The following is a 17,334-nucleotide window of genomic DNA, read 5'->3' as shown; positions in this document are numbered from 1 at the left end:
TCCGTAGGGAAATTGGGGGGTGGGGGAGACAAAACAAACACACACGTGTCTGATGATAAAGGTGTTCTTCTTCCTCCCCTTCTTCTTACCCCATAACACTGGCATAGAGAAGGGTGATTGCTCTTAAAAAGTTCAAATTATATAAGCAGGAATGTCATTTAACATGCTACTTTTCAGAGACAGATGCCTGGCACGTGAAAGTTACTCTGAAGGTAGCATTTTTTTGAGATATTCATAAACCCAAACCATGAGTATGTGGATCAGAAAGAAGCTGTTGAAACTACTACACTCTAGTTAGACTGATGATTTTTGTTCCAAATTCCCTTTGAATCTCCATTCTTACTTAGCTTTGAATCACAACAAATATCGGACAAATGACCCATTTCAAATTCCAACATTGGTGGATTAGAGTATACTTACTTTCACTTAAGAATTATGGAATTTTTAGTCCTCTTCTGATAATATTTTTATAGTCACATATCATTTTAAAAAATATAGTTTATTCAAGAATATAAACAATGTAATGGATATTTGGTTACTTAATAACAGTCATTTTAAGTATATCATACAAATGAATATGGTCAATATTTAATGTTTTTCAGAGGGGATGATAAAGATCCTGCCTTCATTTTGCCTCAATAGTAAAATTATTGATAAAGTGATTGAAGATAATATTGTTCTACAGTTGTATGCCTTTGGACATATAACTGTAATTATCAGTAATTACAATTACTGATGGTCAGCCAGTAAGTATCAACCTCTTTTATCTTATGTTTCACTAGTAATAGTATCCCAAGTAGTAATTATTACTATATAACAATTATATAGTAATTAAAACCTAATTTTAACAAATAAATGTAAAACCCTACACTTTCAGGAAAGGTCATATTTCATAAATACTCATATTCTGTTATTATGTTTATCATTTACTGTAAGTATTAAGCCTGTGAGACATTGTAGTAGAAATTGCTAAGGTTTTAAAACAAGCCAAAACTATTCTTTTAGTAATTTAATTAAAAATGTCATTATATGGCCAACTATAAATTTTACTACTTTAGTAACAGTATAACATAAAGATGCTCAACAAAAATATGGCCATCACTAGGTTTATGTAAAATTCTATGTCAGATGGACAAAGCAGAAAAAAAGATGTTGGGATCCAGAGGGCAGGTAATATGAAGATGAAGCCTAAATGTAAAAGATAGATCAAGAACATGGTTAGTCAAATGAATGGAGAAGGGACAGAAATCAAATGAATATTCACAGTAAGCAGAGCCATTGGGAACCCAGACAAGAAAAAATCTTGTTGTAAGGCCAGGTGCGGTGCTCAAGCCTCTAATCCCAGCACTTTGGGAGGCCGAGGCAGGAGGATCATGAAGTCAGGAGAATCATGAGGTCAGGAGATCAAGACCATCCTGGCCATGGTGAAAAAAAAAAATTAGCCGGACATCGTGGCTCACACCTGTAGTCCCAGCTACTCAAGATGCTGAGGCAGGGGAATGGCTTGAATCCGGGAGACAGAGGTTGCAGTGAGCCAAGATGGTGCCACTGCACTCCAGCCTGTCAAAAGAGCAAGATTCTGTCTCAAAAAGAAAAAAAGGAAAAGTCTTGTTGTGCCCATGGGAAACAAAGATTAGAATAAATTTTGTCCAAGCCGACAATGAGTAAATCAGAAGGCACAGATTCTCAGAAGCCAGGGCAGGATCAGAAGGACATGCCACAAACCTGATGGCCAGCCAGTTATCAAAGTTGTAATGCTAATTTTATCTCATGTGGGCTCTAGCTAGAGCTAGAGCTAACAGGTTAGAGGACTTCTGGCCCCATCATGGTACTGGGATCCTGTGGCAGCAGGATGCCCTAATGTATGTTGTGGCATACTTAAAAAATTTTTTTGTTAGATATTCACAATGTTTTCTATTATATCTCAGAACTAAAATTTGTTTTACTTTCTAAGATAAAATAATTGAAAAAAATTGTAACGTAAACTAAATAATAAAATAATGTAAAATTAAATAAATGAAATAACACTTTCATGTCATACACTATGAAGTATGAAATACTTGTTAGGATCTATGAGTGGATAGCAAAGAATGCACTTAAAGAAACACTGGCTAGTGTTTCCAGCACAGTTCTGGGGACTAGACTAGTGTTTCCAAGTCCAGCTTGATGGCAGCAGCTGTTAAGATCACCCAACTTGATCTCCTGGTTTGACTTTCATCTTGTCAAACCTTTTTCTGCTAATAATTTGGCTTTCCTTGTAGAGTTGTCTACAGGGTAGCAAATGAACAAACAAGAGGATTCAGTCTGCTGTATTCTGCATCTTTCATTGTAAACAAATACATTGCCATCCTGGTTATTATACATCAGTAACTGCAGGTCCAATTAATATGAATCCCCCCAGGAGGGAAGTATCTGCTCCTCACATTCTGATTGTCTGGGTTGCAGGGCTCAGGACTACACCTCGAACAGTGATGAGTTCACAGGGGACCTCACTTGGTAGTCTTTGCTATGTTTGCTTTTTCACTCAGAGTGTAACAGGAAGTCTGATAAGACTAACTTTTACATACCCTGTAATAATCTTTTGGGTACATTATTGGTATACTTGGTACAATTAAACTTACTCACCTGTGCCTTGATCCACCATAAATTCCAGAAACTGTCCTGTTTTGGACATTGCCCATCATAAAGTTTTCTTACAAATCAATTAACTGAAAGAACAAGGACCAAATTTAAAAAGGATAAAGTCTTCCCTTCCATTTTCCTTTTGCGGAAAGCTGATACAGACCATAAGAAATTACATATGTCTTAACCCAAATATAAACACTGAAGCCACAGGAAGAGTAGTAAGTGAATTCTGGAAAACACTAGGATAATGAGAACATATTGAGTAAAGAGGCAGTGACAGAAATGGAAAGCCGAAGCTCTGTTATCCCTCAGCTGAGAAAGTAAACCCTGAAGCTGAGTGAAGTTTCCTCCCTCACATCAAAAAGTTGAAATAAATATGTGTTTTATTTACAACTCAAAGTCTCACAAACTGAATGCCTTAGAAATTCTGCCGAGATAAAAGCAAAGCATTCAAACTTGCTTCTCTTCTACTTATTTATAGTTTATGTATTTCCTAAAAGGATTGTATGGTAATTTATAATATTATGTAATCTGGATAAAAGATAAATCCAGTAACATAAGTGTGAATTGCTGAACCACTTGAAAGAAAGAAATCTTAGGTTTTCTCTTTTCAAATAGCAAGCAAAATCTGTCTCGAGCAAGATTTTGTAAGACATGCAAAATCGAATATTAATTTGTGTATTTTCCTTACCTTCATTAGCTTGTAGAACTTTGTCCCAGCAACACAGGAAGGAGTCTGGTTCCCAGTTGATGGAGTGTGTTACTCTATGATTAGTTTCAGAAATAATCCAACCTGTCTTGTGGGCTCTGATGTTTAATGGGGATTGCAGAGACACCCCTACAGTGGCCTGTTCTTTCATGCCAGGCTCCCCCACGTAGACACTCTGCTGTTTTTATAAAATTCTCATCCTCCTACAGACTGAACCATGCACCCTTTTGGCCAAGAGGACCCCAGGGAAAGCTTGGAAGCTGAGTTCCCAGCCACAGTGGGATGGGAGGTTGAGCACGTCCCCTTACACTCCCTCAGTCGCTAACTACCATTAGATTTCCTTCCCTAAGTGTTGAACAGAAACCAGCCCTTTAGAAAGACTCGAGCTGATATCCACCAACAGCCTAGTGCTGCCCCTCCACTTTGTGGTTTTGATAACACAACCACCAGCCAGCATTCCTTCCTGATAAGTGACCTCCAACCCCAGATTAGTTCCAGCTAGTCTATGGAGGATGCGAGATGTCCGGAAACTCCACCGTCAGATCTTGCTAATGCTGCCATTTTTTTGCACGTGTGACCCCTGAAGGGGAATGAAACCCAATTGCGCATGCGCATGTTTTGGCCACCCTATTCCCTTTTCCTTTGCCCCCGCCTTCCCGATGTGTGTTTCTGGCTTCTGCCAGAAGCCATGCTTCCCCAGCCTGTCCGAATGGCCACCTTGCAGACTGCAACCCTTTATGAGTAATAAAGCTCTCCTTTCCAAATGCATGAGCCTTGTCATTCTTCAGTTGACAGGACCAAGACACTTGGTATGCATACAGTCACCTTTATCTGAGGACCTACCACCTTTGGGGTGCTGTGCAGGAGTCTATAGATGTTTACAGGTCTATAGATGTTTACAGGTGTCTACTACCCATAGACTCCTCTCTTGTCTCCAGTTCTAAGGGTTTGGCAATGCAACATCACTTACTCTGTTTTTTTCTCCTTATCGGTCAAAGCACAAACCTCCAGTCCAAATGCTCATCTCTTTTTTTTTTTTTTTTTTTTTTTTTTTTTATCTTCTTCAAAAGTGCCAAGCATTTCCAAACGCAGCCTTGGGGTGGCACGGGGATGGGGTGGGTGGATTATTTAGAGCTTTGGGGCCTTGATATACAAAAATAACTATAACTCCCCCTAAAGAAAGTAAACTTCAGAACGCAAACCCTAATGCCCTGCTATCTTTTCTATAAGAAAATAAAAAGGGAAAATGACTTTTTTTCCTTCTTTTTCAAAAACGTATCTGCACGAAGCAACACAATGAAGACCCCAAGTGATTGTTTGTTTTTATGTAATAATGTGAGAATAAAATGACTGGACCAAAGCAGTAAAGGAAGGAGGGTTATAAAATGGTGACATCAGAAGTCTGAGTAAAAAATCAGTTTTTTTTTTCACTAAAGTACAGACTTCTAACAGCTCAGCAGCTAAAACGATAAAGGCAACAATGGATTGCCTAGTTATTGTCTAAAAATGGCAGGTGGGCGCTTATCTGTGTTGTATTGACAAGCTGAGTGTGTTAACTAAGCATTTTCAGTGTGAGCCGTAACAGAGCATAGGAGACTCAGAAGTTGGGTAAAGGGCCGCAGCTGATTTGCAAGTAGGATGAAGATTTCTGACACTTGTAACTCAGGACTAAATTGGTTCTTTAAAAGCGGCATTCAATTAGGCTTTGTACCTGGAAGTTGCCTGTAGTGGTTTTGAGAAATTACTCATTTTTAATGGATTTTTTCACCTCAGGGGTCAACATCACATTGACAACCCCTGAGAAGCATGAGAGGTGCCTCCCTCTCTGTTGGGTCCCCCCACTAGCCACCTGGCAGCTGGCGCCAGCCCGCACCGTGACATTCTGCAGGTGCAACGGCCCTAGGTTGTCCTCACAGTCCAGCTGCAGCGGCGAGTCATTCAGGTTAGGGTCAGCTGTTCTCACGGATGGTCCACGTGGAGCGTGTCTGCTGGGATCTCTCCTGCTGCCTCAGGTCGTAGGACCCCAGCACTATGGAGGCAATCCCTCCTGCCTTGAAAGCAGTTGGCTGCAGTCAGCTGGAAGCCAGGATGGACCATGGCACACCCACAAAAGTGAATTTCCTGATCCTGAATCAAGGTCGGAATCCCGGGGCCCAGCCTCGATGAGAACGACTCATGAATTTTCACTGATTTGTTCAGATTTCCTAAGGAATGGTTTTATGAGGCTGTCGTCATCAATCTCGAATGAATTTCTAAAATTCATTTTTTTTTTTTTTTTGGCCTGACTTCTTGTTGCAAACAATTCCTTTCTCTTTTTTACTGTGAAACCCAAGGATTTAAACCCAGCTGTCATGTCTGGCAAGAAGCCACTATTGGTGCCTGACGTCAAGTGGCAGCAGCACAGAGGTGTGGGGGTGGAAAGATCCTGAGATTCATGGTTTCAGGCAGGGTGGGGTTGGGTGGGAGTGGGGTCAGGGGAAGGGCCTGTGTGTAAGTAGAGGAGGAACTAAGTCCCTGCGCGGCCAGAGCCAGAGCCACAGTCTGAAAAGAAGCCAACTCTGAGCCACAGATGAAGAAAAATGAGGAACCCCAGCACCCAGAGGTATGCCAAACCAGGAAATGGAAATGCAAAGACAATACCTAAGCAGGGGCAGGACCTGGGGACAGAATGTGCTCAGACGTGTGGGGAGGAGCTGGCGCTGTTCTCTAGAGCTGAGCAAAATCCAAGAAAGGCAATGGGAATCTTTCACCGGCCTCTGCCACGTAACCAGATCACTTCCAGGTGATCCGCTTGTCAGTTTTATCCCAACTTCACAGCAATCTGGAGAGAACGTATTATTATTTTCATTGCAGTAAAATACATATTATGAATATTGGCTACTTCCTCACCATAGCCAGTAACATGATCCAGTACATATCACTAGCTTAAAAGATGGTGAGAAGAAATTCAATAACATTCAGAATCCATTCATCAGTAAAACTCTGGAAGTGCATTAAAGGTTAATTTATGCATGACCACAATAAACACTATATACTTAGCCCAGGAGTACCATTATATTTAGTAGAAAAGTTGAAAGCAACAAGACTGAAAGGTCCAGGCTACCTTATTGCTTATCTTAGTGGGATGTGGACCAGTGTAAAGAAAGGAAAAAATAAGAGACAAATATAAAAAAGATTTCTTTTTATGCAAGATGAAACAGTATACTTAGAGAACTCAAGAAAAGTAGCCAAGAAGTATTAATCGTAACGAAAAAGCAGAAAAAAGTCCATAGAAAACCTGTTATCTCTATTGACGGATTTGCTATTTTTCAGTTGCTGCACAGCATTCCATTTATGGGACATCATAGCAAACACATTAAATTGCAGTAGAAATATTAGGCCAGAGATACTCAAGATACAGGTCAGTTTTCAAATCAGTTGACATGATCAGTCCATTGATAGATTTATTTGTTCATTGACTCACTCTTTAATGAATTGTTTATACATAAAATCAAAGACACTTCGTTGTGGGGCGTGGGGAGGCAGCTTCTAGGGTCTCTGTGCTTGGGAAGTGTCCAGTCTCTTGGAGGAGCCAGCCGTTAAACGTGTGGCTGTCATGAGGGGTGGCAAGTGCAAGGGTGGGGAGGCACAGGAAGGACGCTGCCATTGACCCGCCCTGGCACAGTGTAGGTTTCAGAGGTAATTTTTGTGTCAGACAAGAAAAACAGTTTTGTTAGTTTAGAGGGCTGCTTCATTTTAAAATACAAAATTAACCAACCAAGCAACAGAAAAGTATCCAGTGCCCTGTATTTACTTGTTAGCTTTGCACAGAAATGACATTGTAAACCTTGAGTTTCATTCTCCTGACTGGGCTTCTGCTGACACGTGGATCTTTTAACCTTTAAACGTTTAACCTTTTTAAACCTTTGGACAAAGGTTTGTCATCACTGAGAATACATGAAGTATTTTAAGTTCTGAAAGTGCTCCCTGAAGAGGGGCAACAATGCTCTGAGCAAGACAGCATCATTACCATAAATGTCAAACACCCAAAGGGACTATTAAAAAGGGGGCAAAACTCTCTGAGATGAATCAGTACGGGATTTAAAAATGCATTCTCCTTACTTACATATCATCCCTTTTATGGTAGATCATGCCCTGGATTTGCAGGGCTCTTAGTTAATGAGAATTTAGTGCTTACCTGCTCTACTGCTTTACCTTAAACACTGAACGATGAGACTTTTCTAAAATATTCATGTTAGGCATGAGAATTAGGATAACATGAACTGGATTTGGGTGTCAGTCCAGGCTCAGGTTGTAACATGAAGGCAGTCATTTATTTTCACTAAGTCTCCAGTTTTCTAAAACATTTTATGAAAATGCTCAAACAGCAAAGCTGAAAGACTTTTACAGTGAACACCCATAATCTCGCCACTTAAACTTAATCATTAACATTTTCTTTATCACATATTTATTCATGTATCCATCCACTGATCCACTTACATTTTTGATAGATTTCAAAGTAAATTTGCAGATATTAGTATACTTTGCCTAAATACTCAACATATACCATTTTTTATTTTGATGTAAAATGTGCATACTTAAAATGCAAGTGCTTTTGCTGGTTTTGTCAAATTGCTAAGTTCTATGGTGGAGCCTCCCCTTTTTTCTGGTATAAAATGGAGTTAAGAGTACTTGTCACAAAGAGTTGTTGTGAGGATAACATATAACATGAGCTAATGTGAAAAGAGCTTTGTAACTTATAAAGTCAAGTCAAGGGTGAGGCGCCATTTTTCTAATTGTAATTAATAGTCTCATCTCTTTGAAGAGTATTGTTATCAGATATGAAGCAAACTCTAAGAGGATGACAATTTCAGTTAGACCTGTAACCTTAATGACTATACAAGCTATCACCGCCCTAGTATTAACTGTTAAGCAGTTTGCACACAAATGATTTCCCATGATTATGACACCCCTGCTTGTGTGACATCTGTTCTGGTCATCTGGGAAGCTCTGCACTGTGTCTGGAATATGTATAGCAAAGAGGTGATAGGAACATTCTCTCCTCTTAATTCAATTACGATGGTTGTGTTACATTTTCCTATCTGTCTGTGTGGCCTCAGAGGCTGGCCCTGGCTTTACGTCCATCTTGTAGTCCAGTCACAATTCATGAATGTTTAACAAAACCAGAGGACTGTGGGTCAGAAAAAGTAACTGGCTTTCTGTTTTTCTTTAACAAGACCACCCACAGCAAGGAAGGCTCACATGTGGACACTGGACCACTTGATGCTTATATTTGGATGCCAGGGTATCCTCATTAATAGTTTGTTAATAACTTAGTTATGATGTAGTTGGTTAATAAAATGATATTATGGAGAAGATTGGACAGGACTTGTCTGGAATTTGGCCTGCCTGAAAATTTGGGGCAGGTGTTGGAAGTTGGTCACGCGATTCAGGATGACCTGGAAGAAAGTCCAGTCTTGCGGGTGTGGACAGGGCATGGTTGCAGAGGTAGTTAAAACAAGTTGTCAGCATCAGAAGATAATTCCACAAGGAATAATGGCAGTACTACAGGTACATGGCAACAGGGACTCTAAGATTCATAACCCATGAAGGGGTCTGAGATCTTGCCCTTCCTGCAAGCTCACAAGTTACACTGCCACAATTTCACGGAGGCTGGCAGAAGACATAAGAGCCCTGGGTCAGAGACAAAGAACTTTCTTATGACACAGCAAGCAGCATGAATTTCAGGTTTGCATTGGTTCCCCCTGATTCCCTAAGTCCCATGGGAACAAAGCAGTAAAAGAGAAGGAAATTCACTTTTGATGGCATATTTGAGCTACTAATTTGAAACCTAAGGAATACTCAATCTGTGAATATTTTGTTATGCAAGATAATAAATATTCTCCTTATTTAAGCCTTTTGAGTTGAGTGTCCTATAAGTTGAAGCCAAAATACGCCTGACATGTTTTGACTAGTTAGATCATCATTGCAGTAGTCAAGGTGTGAAATGGTGATGGCAGTAGGAAAAAAAAGAATAAAAGTCAAACATTTTTATTTGACTACATTTTGGAGAAGAAATTAATATTTGCTCTTAAATTGGATCTAAGAGTTGTTAATGAAGAATCCAGCATGACTTCTAGATGTCTGGCTTAAACAACCTGGTGAATAATGATGCCCTTTACTGAAATAGGAAAAACCAGAGAGAAACAGTTTTGGGGAGGATGGGAAGTCAGGCTGCTAATATGAATATCTAGCTGGAGATGTTAAGTAAGTCTTATAGATAGAACTCAGAGTAAAGACCTGGGTTGGAGTTGTTGTATATAAATGACATCTAAAGGCATTTATTATCTTTACTGGTTTATAATGGTATTTAAAGCCATGTCTTAGAATAGAGCCTAGGACAATGTACCAAGGGATTCCAACAGTTCAAGTTTGGGTAGAAAATGATGAGTTATTAAAAAGACAAAGAATGAGACTTGGTAAGACAAAAAGTGAGACTCGGTAGTGGAGAATGGGGAAGGGGAGGGGAAGGAAAACTCCAGGGAGAAGGAGAACCAGAAGTGTTGTGTCATGGAAGCTAGGAGGGAGTGGCAGGCCAAGGCTTCTGATGAGCTGAAGACAGAAAACCCGCTATTGACTTTAGTAACATGAAAATCACTGATGACTTTACAAGAGTAGTTTCAGCTGAGTGGTCAGGACAGTTGCTAGATTTGAATGATGTGAGAAGAAAACAGCTAACAAAGTTGCGTAAGAGTCAGATGATTACATTTATTCTCTCTGCAAGTATTTGATTTTTTCTACCAGGTCGGGAGAAGCAGTTTCCCTCCATGATAACACCTGGGGATCTCCCTTAAAGGTAGGTCACCTTTCTGCTTTCCAGGTAAAAAGAGAGTGATTTGCTGGGATCCCTAATTACCTCCACCAAAGGCATAGCTCCATAGTTTTCTTAGGAGAATAAATTTAGGTTTAAGCCATTGATGGATTGTTGTTTTTTGGCGTCTTTCTATCCTATACTTAATTTCTTCCTTTTTAAAAAAATGCTGACATTCTTTATTTCCAATATATTCTTTTCCTCAGATTACCCATGTGATCAGTCTTTCTCATGGCTTTCGCTGACACTGCTTATTTTCAAATTCTCTTCTCTCCTTTCTATCACAGTTCCTCAGAAGAGAAGTTGACATAAACTGCTCACACGTTCTACACCATAATCCTTTGTCAACCCAGTGCAGTAGATTTCGTCATCATCACTCCATGGAAACTTTCTCTCCAAAGGCTGACGATCACAACAGGGACACCAAATTCAATGGCGTTTTCTCAGTTCTCCTTAACTTTTCTAGGGGACGCATTAACCTTGCCTCACTGCTTAGATTCTCTTCTCCTTTGTCTTCCTAGAACCTGTGTTTTTTGAACCAGTTGTTACTTTTCTGACCCTATTTTCTCTCTTTATTTGACTGCTTTAAATGCCTACATAGAAGCATTTTCCAGGCACCCTGCCTAGCCCCTCTTCTATGTTCTGTCTTTTGTCATCTCATGAATCTTAGATTTACATGATTTTCAAGATAGTCCCTGCCTCAGATCTTCTAGCACGAGATTCTGAAGCTGCGTCATCTTCTGCTGGCTCAGGCCTGTACGTTGGTTCTAATACTGACCAAATCTCTTGGGATCTTCATTTTAAGAACAGGTGAAGCCTAGATTTAGTTTTGATCTGTGCTTAATCATTCCCAGTGTGTCTAGGATATACTTACCAAATGCATTCACACTAATTTCTACCATATCCGTCCAATCTTGTGACCAGAAACCCTGGGAACAGCTCCTTGGGGCCCATTAGAGGAGATCCTAGTTCTGGCGACTTCCTCGTCTCCCTTCCTTCCTCCAGGAATGGAAATTGCTTCTTCTTGTCCCCTCTCTGCCCTCGCCACTCATACCTACTGGGTGCTTTTTGCTTTTTTTGGCATTTTCATGTCAGTGGAATCAATTTCCTGAAGGTTCTGACTAGGCTCTGAATAATACATCCTGGCTCATATTACAGTATTTTACAGTGGTGAGAGGTCTTCCTGAATCCCAGCCTGACTTGCTAGTTCTTTAGCGATCTATTTAATTCTAGCTATCCCACACTCTAGAGAAGATGGGCCATTTTCCTAGACCTAAGTAATTGGTTGACGTCTTGTTTCAACCTATGTCATTCAATTCTGGAAAAACAAAACTGCTTGCTATCCATTTGACTTTGAGGCTCAGCACTTCTCAGAATATTCTATTTCTTAGTCTACATTCACCAGGTTTTGTTTGTGGAATTCAGTGTCAGTCCAGACTGGATCCAAGTTCACCATTCTCCTTCAGCACTCTAAATTGTCTATGGGCTACCTGCATTAAAGTACAGTGCCCCCATTGTTCAATTCCTCTGTTATGCACACTTTGCTACTCCCTGTGACCCACCATTAACATACATCAGTATGTGTGTCCTAGGACCACTCTGCTCAGGGAGATCAAAACTAACTTTAGACCTTCTCTGCTCTTAAAAATGAGGATCCCAAAGGATTTGGTTAGGGTGAGAACAGCCAAGCAGATCTGAATCAGCATGTATTTGCTTCAGAACCTGAGCATAGAAGAGTGAAGGCAGGACATTTTGAAAAGTTTTCTCAGCATTCCTTAGAGCTAAATTCATAGAAGTTAAAATGAAAAAGGGCTCCTTATTTCCTATGAGCAGAACTTCTCCAGTGGCCTCTTCCCCTCTGAACAACTCCAGAGAGAGTAACCTCTCCCAGCGTGTTGATATAAGAGGCCTGAGAGTTCATTTTGACTGGTCAACTCTTAAGAAACTGCAGAGAGAGTTGAGTTCCTGAGACAGTCAGGACAGAATGCACGTAATTAATAGAGATGGTAATCACCTGACCCTACAACCCAGTGATTAAGGAGGATTTAGAACACTGAGATGGATGGAATTGTTCTTAGAGTTAGGGGGTCCTAAAAATCATTTGACTTGTGAAGGGGATGCTGAGAGAAATTCCACGAGAAAGAAAAGCAAGTAGATAGTGTGACAAGAAGGCAAAATGAATCCAACAAAAAGGAGCTCACCCATACACGGTTATTTAGTTTTCTGTATCACATATTGTGTAAGAAGCTAGGGATCTCCTGGTAAGCTAGAGATACAATACTGAACAAGTGGAAGCCAAGACTGCTGAGTGGAAGACAGATAAACGTATATGAAACCCAATAAAGTATGGGAGTGGTATGACGGAGGAAGGGGCACGCTGCTCAGAGAACACCTAGGCCGGGGAACTAAACTAGACAGCTTTCTCAGGAAGGAGATGAGTAAGTTAAAGACGAGAAGAAATTAACCACATGAAACATGACGAAGTCATGATCCAGGAAGCAGGAAGTTTATAGGGCACTTGGAAGGAAGAATTCAATAGGGCTGGAGAGTAGCATGTGCAAAGGAGGTTGGCAAGTAGGAAGAAATGTACTTAGAGTAGTTGGGTCCAGGTGATGGAGGGCTCTCCAAGCTGTGTCAAGAGGTTTGGGCCTTATCCTAAGGCAATTGTAGCCATTTAACAATTTTGGACAGGGAAGTACTCGAAGTACTAAATATAACAAAGCCCTTCCCCCAGGTTTCCACCTAGGTATGTTGAATGGCAGAAGCTAGTGAATAGATACCTGGAATACTATTTGACTTAGCTAACTTTATGAAGTGGAATTTCTTGGTATCTCAGGTTTCATATTCAAAAAAATTATGAGCATTTAGCGTAATATATCTGTGTTTATTTTAGGATAAAATAGTTTAGAAGATACACCTTTGATAAAATTGATGCACCTTAAATACAGAGCGAGCAGATACTAAGGCTTTCAGGTGCCTCAGTATACTTAAAGATGTTGCCCAGTCACATTGCCTTTTACCCTTGAAGTTGGAGAACAAGCAGTAAGAGATTAAACGAGAGTTGTGTTTTCCTGACTGAACCTAAACAGAGAGGAGAAGTCTTTTCCTCTTAGAAAAAGGCAAACTACATTGGACATCTACAGAAATGCAAAAAGTGAGAGATACATGAAAGGTAAAAGACAAATAGTTGCAGACTAAAAGCAATAAAGACAAAATGCCTTGAACGCAAGAAGCGGAGAGGAAGTCTTAGCTGTCACTGCAGCCGGCAGCCTTCTGGAGACAGTGTGACAAGTAAAGGCAGTTAGATGGTCCATCTAACACCTTGGAGAAACCAGGAAACAAGGCACACAGAACTGACCCAGGATGAGACGTTGCTTCTCGTCTGAAGTAGCTAGATTATGCCAATTCCTACCCAGGGAAATTATCTCACATGAAGGTTAAATAACATAATAACATCAGCATGTGTAAAATATAGCTACAGAAAACTATTGTGTACATTTATGTACAGTTAACCCAGTGCTATTGTCATTGTTTTTTTTTGTTTTTTTTTTTTTTTTTTGAGTTGTAGTTTCGCTCTTGTTACCCAGGCTGGAGTGCAATGGCGCGATCTCGGCTCACTGCAACCTCCGCCTCCTGGGTTCAGGCAATTCTCCTGCCTCAGCCTCCTGAGTAGCTGGGATTACAGGCACGTGCTACCATGCCCAGCTAACTTTTTTTGTATTTTTAGTAGAGACGGGGTTTCACTATGTTGACCAGGATGGTCTCGATCTCTTGACCTTGTGATCCACCCGCCTCGGCCTCCCAAAGTGCTGGGATTACAGGCTTGAGCCATGGCGCCCGGGCACTGTCATTGTTATTATTATTATTATTTTTTTTTTGAGACAGAGTTTCGCTCTTGTTACCCAGGCTGGAGTGCAATGGCACGATCTCTGCTCACCGCAACCTCCGCCTCCTGGGTTCAAGCAATTCTCTTGCCTCAGCCTCCTGAGTAGCTGGGATTACAGGCATATGCCACCATGCCCAGCTAATGTTTTGTATTTTTAGTAGAGACGGGGTTTCACCATGTTGACCAGGATGGTCTCGATCTCTCGACCTCATGATCCACCCGCCTCGGCCTCCCAAAGTGCTGGGATTACAGGCTTGAGCCACAGCGATTGTTATTTTTAAATAAACAGCTTTGTGTTGAAAGCCCCATGCAAAATCATTTCATTTGAACTTAAAAGAGAAGCCCCAGAACCCACGTGACCTCCACCTAGTTGTGAGCTTCGCTAGGCTGGGCCAGTTTGTGACTTATTCTCCCAAGTTCCCAACTAAGGTACCTCTTAGTCCTGAATGGTGTGGATAATCATAAAAGCAGTTAATATTTATGAGCACTTAATTGTGTGCTGGCACTGTTCTGAATGCTTTACTTGATTAGTTCATTCAACAACACTCGTAACAACCTTATTTTTATCCCTATTTATAGATGAAGAAAGAGGCATAGTGAAGTTAGGTGGCTAATTCAAGCCCCACGGTGAAAGAAGGGGAGTCAGGCTTCTAGTGTAGGTGGTATGGGAGTCCATGGTTTTAAACATTCTGGTATGTATCCAGGTAACCAATTCATACAGAATCGTGCTCAAAGCTGTCTCTTTACCAGAGAAGTCTGGCACATGTCTGACGATATTAAAGGCCAAAGCTCCCTGGGAAATGAGTTTGGAAGAGACCATGCTAACATGACCTTTCTTGTTAGCATCAGTCTTCTATTGTCCAAGAGTAAAATAACTGTTGGAGCTGGAAACTTACACTGGATGAAGGTTGCAACAGTTTCCCTCTCTTACGCAGAAGATTTTCCGATTACTTCTGAGACAGTATAACTTGTTTTTCTGGAACCTCATAAACCCAGGTTAATTACCACTGTACATTGTAAGTCCAGGTGAGCTTATTTTAGACTCTTTATCTCTAGCTTGGAATCCTATATATAGCAACATCCAAGTAAATGAGTTATCTATACTATATATATCCATAGCTCATTTAGCCCATTCTACTTTCTACATTTCTTGAATATTACTTCATATTTTGTTATTTACCCCAAACGTCTGTTATCCCTTCCATACTTCCTCTCAGCTAATCACTTGCTTACTATTTATTTTGGAAAGTTAAAGCAATCAGAAGGAGGCTTCTATAAGTGCTCCTATCATGTGTGACTGACTGCATATGAAATTGTACGTTCTACTTTCTCTCCTTTTAACTGTGGATGTACTGTCCTGGCCCCTCAACAACGTCAACCCCAGTACTTGCACATGATAATGCAATTCCATTTCCTGGATTCTACTTAAAGATATTGCCCAGAAATTTTCTCTTGTCTTTCCCGAATAGTCAGCTTCCCAACCCTACCTTTTGAATGATTCCCATCAGGTGCTATTTGTCCCATCTACTGTGCCATTTTTTTCCTACCCTTTAGAGCAAAACCCTTTAGTACAGTTGGTTATACTTGATGTCTCCTCATTCTCTCTGTCCATTCTCTCTCAGGCTCACTCTGGTCATGCTTTTGTTTTTGCCTCTCCACTTAATGACGTCAATATTGCTAAATCCAGTAGTTAAAATTTAATCATACTATAATTTAAACTATAATTGACATAATTGACTGCTCTTGCCTCCCAGAAACTATTTCTTCATTTGACTTCTAAGATACCAAATGCCTAGTTTCCTATCTCTCTGGTTTTTCTTTCTCAGGCTCCTTTGATGTTTCATTTAAACATCTGATCTCTAAACATTGGAACGTCTTAAGGCTCAATCCTTGGACCTCTTCTCTTTCACTCTTAGGGTCATCTGATTCAGCCTCTTCATTTTCAATTCCACTTTATACAGATAGCTTCAAGATCTATGAGTCCAACCCTGCTACCCTCCTGAATTAGACTCATATATCAAGCAACTACTCAAGGAACAGGAATATCAACTTCATCTGTGTTAGGCAAAAATGAGGAAACGTAAGAATTGGAAAAGAGCACAGGAAGGATGCATGTCAGACCCTGTTAGTTACCAACTCAAAATTCATTCCCCAACCTGTTTCTCGGAAGTCGTCCCCTGATTTTCTTCACATATCCATATTTGAGGACAGAAATCACATACCTACTATCTTAGTCCATTTGTGCTCTATAAAGGAATAACTGAGGTTGCATAATTTATAATGAAAAGAGGTTTATTTGGCCCATGGTTCTGCAGGCTGTACAAGAAGCATGGTGCCATCATCCACTTTTGGTGAGAACCTCAGGAAGCTTCCCATCGCGGTAGATGGTAAAGGGGAGTAGGCGTTTCACATGGCAAGCAAGGGAACATGAGGATGCCACCAAGCCATTCATGAGGGGTCCACCCCCATGACCTAAACACCTACTATCAGGCCCCACATTCAACACTGGTGACCAAGTTTCAAGATGAGATTTGTAGGGGACAAATACCCAAACTATATCACCTGCATCAAGGGTAAATCTTGTATCATCTCAAGCAATGAAATGGTACTCTTGCTAATCATTTGTTATAGGAGAGGTCATTTCTGTCCAATAAGAATTGAAGAGGCCTGGTGCCATGGCTCACACCTATAATCCCAGCACTTTGGGAGGCTGAGGCAGGTGAATTATGAGGTCAGGAGTTCAAGACCAGCCCGGCCAATGTGGTGAAACCCCGTCTCTACTAAAAATACAAAAATTAGCCAGGCATGGTGGCAGGCGCCTGTAGTCCCAGCTACTGGGGAGGCTGAGACAGGAGAATCACTTGAACCTGGGAGACAGAGGTTGTAGTGAATCGAGATTGCACCATTGCACTCCAGCCTGGGCAACAGAGTGAGACTCTGTTTCAAAAAAAAAAAAAAAAAAAAAAAAAAAGAATTGAAGAAAAATCTGATAGAAGGATTCTGAGAAAGCCTTCCTCATTGACAAAAGGAGATGAAGAGAAAAACATGAACAACCTTCTTTTGATGGCTGTTGAAAGCTCTGGATGAGATGCCTGGAGTTTTACAGACAAACAGCAATGCAGTGTTAGCTTGAGGACAAGCCCCATGCTGAGGACAGCCAAGAGAAACGATAGGAAGAGAACGAGCGCCTGGTAATATCAGAAGCCTTTGAAATAGCTAACTCAGGAGCTGCTCTACAGCTAAACTTCCTGTTATGAGGATACA

General features: G+C 40.7%; 1 protein-coding gene and 1 non-coding gene across 2 annotated transcripts in view; both read right to left on the bottom strand.

Moving 5' to 3' along the window:
- Positions 1-17,334, bottom strand: part of LOC141581653 (uncharacterized) — a 527,576-nt gene that overhangs the window by 13,738 nt on the left and 496,504 nt on the right. The gene's annotated exons all lie outside the window — the stretch shown is intronic.
- LOC120365822 (small nucleolar RNA SNORD116) lies at positions 5,484-5,575 on the bottom strand. Its single transcript, XR_005580666.1, has one exon. It is a non-coding gene; the product is annotated as a small nucleolar RNA SNORD116 (small nucleolar RNA).

This window comes from Saimiri boliviensis, chromosome 16 (genome assembly GCF_048565385.1).
Source record: "Saimiri boliviensis isolate mSaiBol1 chromosome 16, mSaiBol1.pri, whole genome shotgun sequence".
In the NCBI taxonomy this organism is placed as follows: Eukaryota; Metazoa; Chordata; class Mammalia; order Primates; family Cebidae; genus Saimiri; species Saimiri boliviensis.
The sequence above is the reverse complement of the archived record's forward strand: the minus strand, read 5'-3'. Positions and strand labels throughout refer to the sequence as shown.